Source organism: Belonocnema kinseyi, chromosome 3, assembly GCF_010883055.1.
Source record: "Belonocnema kinseyi isolate 2016_QV_RU_SX_M_011 chromosome 3, B_treatae_v1, whole genome shotgun sequence".
In the NCBI taxonomy this organism is placed as follows: Eukaryota; Metazoa; Arthropoda; class Insecta; order Hymenoptera; family Cynipidae; genus Belonocnema; species Belonocnema kinseyi.
The window spans coordinates 71426976-71435753 of record NC_046659.1 but is presented as its reverse complement, the minus strand read 5'-3'; positions in this window follow the sequence as shown (position 1 = coordinate 71435753).

Here is an 8778-nt window from a genome sequence, read left to right as displayed (position 1 = left end):
CGGATGACGAATCCCCTCCCCTTTATCGCAGTGCATCATGGGAACGTTGGGAACTTCGCATTGCCCTTCCGGAAGTGTTCATACAGTGTTGCCACGTCTAGCCTTACAAATATATGTTATCTTTTTTTAAAATGAAAAAGATGAATTAAAATCTAGGAAATATAGCAAATAAAGAATTTATTGTTTATTTGTTTCTATTTTTAAACAGCTTTTCAAGTAATTTCGTATTAAATTAAAGTCTTATTTTTGAATGTGATTAGCTTGGTATACACGCGGGCTTTTTGAATTTATGAACATGTTGGTGGAGTCCATATTTCAAAGTTCTGAAAATGTTAACAATATCTAAGATATTAAATATCTTTAACAATATACCCTTCAAATTTGAAACCTTTTCAAATCAATATAATTAAATAAAACTAAATCTGACGAAAATTAGTATCAGTTTATCTACCCGAAAGATGATTTTAAATTCAGCATTTTCTCCTGCTGATCAATTTTTATTTCTTAAGAATTTTAATCCTTTTTCAAAATTCCCTGGATCGCTTTAAAAATATATATGTATTTTAAAAAATTCTTATTTATAAATCCAAATCATAATTCTTTTCGAAATCACGCATTCTAAATCAAAATGTTAGTTCTCTTAGAAAATTCACTGTTGCCAGTCGGAACTGTATAGTAATTCTTCTCGAAAACTTCCTCTTTCCAAATCAGAATTTTAATTATTTTCGAAGATTCCCTGTTTCAAATCAGAATTATTTTGGAAAATTCCTTCTTCCAAGTGAATTATTATAAATTTTTTTTGAAAATTCTCTAATTCAATTCACAATTATATATAATTATTTCGGAAAATTTACTATTCTAACTCAAAATTGTCCTTTTTCTTGAAAAGTCACTGTTCCAAATGAGAATCATAATTGTGTTTGAAAATTCCCCGTTCCAAGTCAGAATTCTCATTCTTTTGGAAAATTCCTTGTTCCTGATCTGAATTATAAGTTAGAATTATACTTCATTATACTTCTTTTTTATATCCATGTTTAACTTAGAATTATAATTCTTTTTAAAAACTCACTATTTTCAGTCAAAAAAGTAATTCTTGTAGAAAAATCCCTTTTTTGAAAAATTATTTGTTCCTGATTTGAATTTGAATTTTTTCCGAAAATTCTTTACATGCGTCGGAAAATTCTCTGTGCTAACTAAAAATTATTATTTTCCTCAAAAACTCACTGTTCAAAGTCAGAATTAAAGTTCTTTTTGGTAATTCCCAGTCCCGAATCAGAATCATAATTCTTTTTGAAAATTCCCCGTTTCAAATAAAAATTTGTATTCTTTTGAAAAATTTCCTGTTCCTAGTCAGAATTATTATTCTTTTGGAAAATTCCGAATTCCAGTTTTAAGGTATAATTTTTATTTCAAGTTATCGGATACAAATTTTAATAACACAATTTATTAGGAAAGTTTCCTTTCCCAAGCCAACATTTTAGTTTTTCTCGAAAAATTTACTGTTCCAACTCAAAATGAGCATTTTCTTGAAAATTCACTATTTCAAGTCGGAATTACCCTTCTTTTTTAAATCCAGGTATAACTTAGAATTTATCAAATTCACTATCTCCAGTCAGAATTGCAATTTTTTCGCAAATATTTCCGTTCTAAGCTAGAATTATAATTCTTTTTGAAAATCGCTTGTGACAGAAATGAATGATAATTTTTAACAAAAATTCTCTGACTCAATTCAGAGTAACATATAATTTCTTCAGAAAATTTTCTCTTGAAGCTCAAAATTATTATGTTTCAACTAAAAATTATAATTTTCTCGAAAATTCACTGTTTCAGGTTAAAATTATACTTTATTATACCTACTTCTTTTTCAAATCACAATTTAAAAAATTCACTTTTCCTAGTCAAAAAAGTAATTCTTTTCAGATAATTCTCTTTACAACTCAAATGATAATTTTTCTTAAAAAATCACTATTACAACTTAGAATAATTATAGTTTTCTTTGAAAATTCATTCTTCCTAATCAGAATCAGAATATTGTTTCGAAACTTCTCTGCTTCAAGTCAGAATTATAATTCTTTTAAAAAATTGCTCGTTCCAGATCTGAATCATAATTTTTTCGAAATTTCTCTTATTTAATTCGTAGTTATGTATAATTGCTTCGACAAATTTTCTTTTCCAACTCAAAATTACTCAATATTTTAGCATATTATATATTTAGTATATTTTATATATTCAGTATATTATATTAATTACTAAATAATTCTGTAGTAAATTCCCATTTCGATATCAAAATCATAATTCTATTCGAAAATTCCCTATTCCCAATTAAAATTTTAGTTCTTTATTCAATTTACTGTTCCCAGTCAGAATTTAAGTTTTTCTGACAATTGCTCTCTTTGAAGTCAGAATTATAATTCTTTTAAAGAGTTCCATGTTCTAGACCGGGATTTTTTTGTCGAAAATTTTCCGATTCAATTCGCCAAAAAAAAAATTTTTTCTCGAAAATGTAATTTTCCAAATTAAAATTATACTTCATTGTACTTTTCTTCTTAATCTAGGTATAACTCAGAATTATAATTATTTTGGAAAATTCGCGGAACCAATAAAAAATGATCATTCTTTCAAAAAATGACTATTATTTTCAAAAATTTACCTTTTTAAGTCCACATTATAATTATTTTAAAAAAACCTTGTTCTAGAGCTAAATAATAAATTGTTTTCAAAAATTCTCTGATGCCAAGAAAAATTATTTTTATTTTCAAAAATTCCCTGTTCCAAATCAGAATCATAATTCTTTTCGAAAATTCACAGATTAAAGTTAGAATTATAACTTTTTGGGATATTTATTGTTCCAAATCTGAATTAAATAATATTTATACAATTATATATATAATAATATTTAAATAATTGTTTCGGAAAATGACCTATTCCAAGTAAAAAGTATAATTTTCCTTTCTTAAAAAATCCACTGTTCCAAATCGGATAGGCACCCTGAATAGTCTTAAATCTAAAAATAAATTATTCTCTAATTACTCACTATGGTTTCGTAGTATCTAATAAAAAATATAAGAAATTCATTTACTGGTCAAGTTGACATGAAATATTCCTTTATATTTCAATTTATTAATAAATGCGTGTTTACACAATACAAATCAGGGGACAACACAATCTGGTATTGTTTATTATACGCTAGTAAATATCATATATAATACCTAGAAGTTTTTTTTCCTGCCATTACGCAATATATTGATTTTACACTTTTTTGTCCAAAGGATTATAATCAATCGCTCAAGTTATTTCAGATCGCTTTTCAGACTATCACAAAATTGATTGCTGGTATACAGCCGCACCAGGTGCTTCTGAATTCTTACATTTTTCTAAACGAATAGAACACTATAATGCTCTGATTGAACACTTGTAATTCCTTCTAATTTCCTACTTTCTACACTACAAGAATTGATATAACACCGACAAAAATCAGCAACTTAGTCTACGAACTTTGGTTCGATGAATTTTTTTTCCTATTAAAAATAATTTTTTTTGTTTTGTTGCTTTTACAATGCACACTTTTATAAAAGCGACATTAAGATCAACTGCTGGAGGATGTCAAATCTTCCCGAAATTTTCAGAAGACACCCAGTAGACGACCCTACCATTTGCAACGTATAAATTCACAAAATGACACTAATATTTATGCACTATGATACATATACAATGAGACACCATATTGTTCACATATTAAGAATATATGCCTAGATAACTTTTTGTCAGTGGTGTACGATTATCATAAACCTTCAAATGGATTCAACGTTTTTCTGGTAATCTCTTTAAAAAATTGCATTTCATTTGACTTAAGGCTCTTAAACCTTAAAGGGCATACTGGGTATAAAATACCCAGCATCTTATTTGCGCTTTAAAAAAAACGTAACAATTTTTTAGAAAATGGAACATATGGCGCCAGATTAACAAATGACATGAAAACCTATTTTTCTATGTCATTTTCACATAATTTTGATTTTTATAATTTTTATACACAGTTTAAGATCAATAAAATCGTTTAATCACGCAAAGTACGGTGTTTCGTTTTTAATTGAATTCCAGCTTTTATTTATTAGAATAAATACCTTCAAATACCGTCAAATTTTAAGTAAAAAATATCAAAAACTTAAAAATTTATGAATTTTAGAATATCCTTGGGTACCAAACACCCAGTATGCTCTTTATGTAATTTTACGAAAGTTGGCTCTTTAAGGGTTAAAATTACTCGTGTTTTCGCCAGATAGTGACGTTTTTCGAAACATGTTCTGGTTGTTTTTTGTTTTTTAATTGAAAATTTCATGTTTTTTTTGCGTCTGTACAATGTAATTGAAAAAATTTATTTTAATTCATGACGATAATTCTAAACATCCTTTAACACGACAGAGCAAAAAATTGCAAAATAAATCAAATTTAGACTAAAAAATATTAACTTGTAACAAAAAACGTAACAGTTAAGCTTTTAGTTGCAAAAATTAATTTTCAATTAAAAAATCGGATTTTCAAGAAATAATTCAACAAGAACAAAATTTATTTTCACTAAAAAAGATAAATTGTCAACCAAAACTTAAATAATCAAATTTAAGTTTAAAAAGTTAATGTTCAACCAAACAGACGAATTTTCAACTAACATTACGGAATTTTCAATTGGAATAGGTTAAATTTTCAGTTAATAAAAACTTACTTTAAACAAAAAAAAACTTTAAAAAATAGTTACATTTTCAAACAAAGCGATGAATTTTCAACTAAATTTATAAATCTTTAACTAGAATAGTTAAATTTTTGATTAACGAGGTAAATTTTCAACCTATAAGATTAATTTTTACTAAAAAAGATTAATTTTCAACTAAAAAATATAATTTTTCAACCAAAAATTGTATAATTAAATTTTCTGTCAAAAAATGAATGTTCAACCAAAGATATGAACTTTTATATCAAAATATAGAATATTCAACTGGAATAGCAGTTACGTTTTCAGTTTAAAAAACAAAACAAATACTTAAAAATAATTTTTAATCAAATATGTAGATTTTTAACAAAACAGTTCAATTTTCAATTTAAAAAAATAAATTGTCATCAAAATTGTTGCATTTTTAACAAAAAAATATCAACTTTCAACTAAAAATTGACACTCAAATTTTCAGTTGAAGGAATTAATTTTCAAGCAAACTAATGAATTTTCCACCAAAATGAATCTCCAGCTGGAATAGTTGAGCTTTATACTAAAATATGATTTTTCAACCATAAAAATTCAATTCATACAAAAAAGCGAATTTTGCACAAGGTACACAAATTTTCAAATAACTAGTTTAATTTTTAAAGAAAAAATATCGATTTTCAACCAAATAGTTAAATTTTCATCCGGAAAAGAAACATTATTATCAAAAAATAGAATGATTAAATTTTTTTATTGAAAATCTAATTCTTAACAAACAAAAAAAACAGATTTTCAGCAAAACGATTAAATTTTCTAATGCGGAATAGTTGAATTTTTAGTTTAAAAAATTTATTTTCAACAAGAGATAAATGTTCAATTAAAATGATGAATCTTCAAACAAAAAAATAATTTTTAACAAGAGAGTTTAACTTTTAATCAAGTAGTTGAATTTTAATATCATCAATTCGATTATCAAATTTAGGCGAAAAAAATCTCACAGAGCAAAAAATTGCAAAAGGTTTTTCTTGTAATGGAGAATAATAAAAATTCAATAATAAATTATGATTTAATGAGAGTAAACTGAGAATTAAGTAGAAATCTGTTTTCTAAATTGATCAAAATTATTAAAATAAAAAAAACTTGAAGTTTTCAGAGATCAAAAGTAAATTCTGGCCCTCGTCGCTTAGAGCAATATATACTATAATATAAAATATATTTTTTAAATTAACCTACCCAAATTCTTTAGAAATGTTTCTGAAATATTTGACAAATATCCACTTTTTCAATCGATTATTTTTGAAAAAATCTCTATGTTCCGGCCAGTATAATTACCTTTAGATTATGTGGTTCAAATATTACATAAAACAATTCATTATTTTATACATATTATGGATCTGGCAAAACCCGGAGTCATTTTAAGAACCTTAATATTTTAAGCTTGCAAGCTTTCAGAAAAGTTATTTCAAAATTACTCGATAAAAATTGAACACGATTTATTGATCCAGTTAAAAATAATTATGCCTCGTACATCACTCGTACACCTTTTTTTTCTCATTCACTGCTTTTTTAAAGATATTTCATCCCAAACGTTATTGTATCGTTTAACTTTGCCATAACGCAAGCAGTGCTCGAAATTTGTTTAAAATTCGAATAGAATAAATAATTTCCCCCTATTTACAAGTCGGATTTCATTCTAAAGCATTCAAATCCATATAAACAATCGCGTAAAATATTCATACACACATACAAAATTCTATTTATTGGTTCAGTTTTACAGACGTGTATTAATTTATTCTGCAAAAGCGTAATTCAAACTAGAAATCATTTCTTCGCCGATATGTTACAGAATAATAACAAAATAATATCAATCAAAATCACAAGTATATAATTCTCGATAACTGCGCCGAAAGGGAAACAAACGTCCCAAAAAAATGTTTTCTCTTTCTAATTCATTTATCTATTAAAATGTGTCATTTATTCTGCAATTTAATCATACAGAATCAGAATTATAAAAAATTATAAGAATGTAAAATTATAACATAAAAAATGTCAAATACCCACGAAATTCATACTTTATAAATGGTAAAAAATGCCAACAAAGGGCATTTGAATACCAGGGTGGCCGTTTTAATAAAAAAAAATCATGGTAATTTCCCGGCTAATAAAATTTTTTTAATCGAACTCTTAACTTCAAACATTTTTCCATTTGAAGCAATAAAAGCTATACTGCAAATTCAAGCACTCAAAGTGGAACTCTTGAATTTTAAACTTTTAAAATTGAAGTTACCAAATTTGCTTATTAATAATTTGTTCATTAAAAGGCTGATTAATTTAGACGTGTAAAATTGAAGCTTTTAACACATTTTACTTGAACAATTTGAAATTTTAAAGGTTCATAATTTGTACAGTTCAAAGATTCAGATTCAGTTAAAAAAATACAAATCCACGCTATCATTTTTAAAGCTCTAAATAGAAAAATGAAACAATGAATTTCGAAATTTTCAAAATTATATCATTTTAAACAATATTAAGCTAGAAATATTAAAAATTGAGCGAGTACACTTTTTTTAAGCTAAACACTTTTTAGATCATAAGTTAAATTATCTGTATGTTAAGTAGTTTCAAATTATTGATTTTATTCCTTGATTTTTATATCAAAATTTGATCTTATTTTGAAATGTTTGTAAGTATTATCAAAATAGTCAAAAATTTAAATTTTGTATGCAATTTTTTGAAAAATTAAAAAATTTTAATTATTTTTACAATGTTTTTAAAACTTTTAATTATCTTGTAAAATTATTCAAACTTTTGCTTAAAATCCTAGAAAATAAAAAAAAATGTCTCAAAATCTTCCAGATTTTTATTTCCAAGTTTGAAAATTTGTGTACATCTTTTAAAACCTTTTTAAATATTCTCTTTGATTGTTAAAAATGAAAAAAAGATTTTCCAATTTCTATGAATCTTACGAAATTTCAACTAAAAGGATGAATCTTCAACCAAAAATTAATTTTTAACAAAGTAGTTCCATTTTCAACTAAGCAGCTGAATTTTCAACCAAAAAAGATAAATCCTCAACAAAAATGTAATATTTAATATTTTAATTCTTCTCTAATTTTTTCACAACTTCTAAATATCTTTCACGATAAATCGAAATTTTTCTAAAAGAAAAAAACTGAACAAAAAATCCCTTAAAATTTTCTAGACTAATTTTGTTCAATTTTTGGAAATATTTTTAAATATGGTCTTAAATTAATTTTTCAAAATTAAAAATCACTTTCAATTTTCCAAGAATTCTTAATATAATTGTGTAATTATTTTAAACTATAAAAATAATTTCAAGGTTTAAATTAATTTTGAATTTTTTTGATAACTTCTAAACAACTTTTAATTTTATGGGAATTTTTTCTAAGTTATTAAGTGTTTAAATGTTATTTATACAATACAATTCAACATTTCACTTACACATTTTTTTCATAAAACAATTAAAATGATAACATTCACAGTTTAAATTTAGCTCTTTGAATTTTTATTGATTTAAGACTTTCTGTTCCAAACAATTTCAGTTGCGAATTGTTTATTTTTAAATATTTGTTCTTTTTCTCAATTAAAAAATTTCAAATTTAGTGAGTTAAAAATGAAATATTTTAGACTAAAACAATATTTAAATAGAATCTGAAATTTAATAAAAGCGTTCAATTATGAATGTAACAATTTGAAATTATTTAAAAATTGAATTATTGATTCAAGACTTTCTATTCCATATAATTCAGTTGCGAATTGTTTATTTTAAAAAATTTGTTCTTTTTCTCAACTACAAAATTTCAAATTGAATGAGTTAAAAATGAAATATATTAGACTAAAACAATATTTGAATAGAATTTGAAATTTCATAAAAGCGTTCAATTATGAATGTAACCATTTGAAATTATTTAAAAATTGAAAATAGTTTTTAAAGTTTCAATCAGAAGTTTACATTTGTTTAATACAAAGCAATATATTATTTTTCAATCTTTAATACTCGAATAACAGTTAATTGAAAAAATTATTAATTTATATTTACATTTCATCGAATTTTATAATAAAAAAAT